Source organism: Pteropus alecto, unplaced genomic scaffold (assembly GCF_000325575.1).
Source record: "Pteropus alecto unplaced genomic scaffold, ASM32557v1 scaffold700, whole genome shotgun sequence".
Classification (NCBI taxonomy): Eukaryota; Metazoa; Chordata; class Mammalia; order Chiroptera; family Pteropodidae; genus Pteropus; species Pteropus alecto.
The window spans coordinates 46,153-47,917 of NW_006429611.1; positions in this window are offsets into that span (position 1 = coordinate 46,153).

The following is a 1,765-nucleotide window of genomic DNA, read 5'->3' on the forward strand; positions in this document are numbered from 1 at the left end:
GGTGAGCTAGGTTAGGCCTGCAAGCCAGAGTCTGGGCCCCCTGGCCTTCCTCGACCCTTGCACAAGGCTGGAGTGAGGAGTGGTCCTCAGAGGGGAAAGCCCGCCTCCTGCACAGGCTTGGACTGGAGGCGACCTGGGCCACCGGGTACCTGCCCGGATCTGCATGTGCCTCGCCAGCCTTCCCTCCTCAAAGTGCTGGGAAGCTCAGGGGTTTGGAGGCCGGAAGCTCAGGGGGCAGGTGCCGGCAAACAGGAGAAGGCCTGGGGGGAGGCGACTGTGGCAGCAGGGCAGGGCTGTGGGCAGACGGTGGGCACACGGGCCTCCCACCTGGCCTCTCGCTGACCCCTAACAGCCTCTGCATGAACATGGTGGCTCATCCCTGGGCCCCGGCTCTAAGGCAGGGACAGCCTCCTGCATCCCTTGTACATGGAGGCATCACACTTGAAAGCAAGGCACAGGCCACGAGGGCGGCTGTGGGGAGCTCCCTAACCACCGCTCCTGGGGTCAGGCACATGCAGGGTCAAGATGCAGATGAGGCAGCAAGGAGACAGATGGCAAAGCAAAGAGGGCCCCTCGCATTTACCCCACATTCCCATCTGGCCCCTTAAGCCCCAGCAGACACATGTCCAAGGAGTGGGGAGGCGGACAGGGTGCAGAGGCTGGGGCGCACTGGCTTCCAGACACACCCTAGCCTGAGCCCAGACCTCACTCCCCAGCTGGTCTTGGGGCCGGTTGGTGCCTCAGCTGAGGATGAAGCGGCACTGTGTGTCAGTGAGGGAAAGCAGAATGGTCACCAATGGTCAGCCACGTGACCAGCTGGTGCTGCCTTCTGGTAGGAAGTGGGTGATGGAGGTGTGTCCCCTTGCAGAAGGTGCTCATGCGAGCGCTCTTGTGATCCAGCTCAGCCCGGCAGAGCCTGGTCAGGGAGATGCCCACACAGATATGTCGGGTTGCGTCTCAGAGGGGCAGGGGTTGGGATGTGAGACAACTTACTAGCTTGTCCGGAATGACGCACCAAAGACAAGGCCGTCTCACCAGCTGGTACCAAAGCCACTGGGTTCCTCAGTTTCTCTTTCTAATTCTCCCATTGCAAGGCTGACCTGCTCCTCTAAGGCACTGAAGTGGATACGAATATGGCAGGTCCTGTCCCAGAACTGCTCCTAGCAGGGAACAGAAATGCGCTCCAGGGTACAATCCCACTTTCAGCGGCTCCTCCTCCTCCCCGCAGCCCCTTCCCTGCCCCCCAGACTGGATCCAGCTCTTTCCTGCCCCACACCAAGGCTCAGATACTGTTTGTCCTAGAGTCAGACAACCTGGATTTGAAACATGGGAATGTGGGGTAAATGCGAGGGGCCCTCTTTGCTTTGCTGTGTGACATCAGGAGCATTATCTGACTTCTCTGTGTCTCACCTTCCACATCTATAAAATGGGGATAGTAAAGAAATAATACTGATGATCAAGTGAACTAAGGTGTGATAAAGTGCATAGTCAGGCAGCAATAACCGACAGGATTGTCATCATTATTTACAGAACACAAACCCTCCCCGGCACATTTGCGAAGACCACACACCGCACACCCACCTCCCCATATCTTGTAGGTGCAGAGACCACCCATGCCCTGCGGGACACTGAAGCTCGCCACCCGCCAGCTCTTCGCAAACACGGCTACCCAGTGCTGCAGGCTCACACTCACACCGCTCCAGGTCCTGGACCCGCCCCTGCCCCACGTGGAGTCCCCGACTCCGGCCGCAGGTGCCTAGTGACT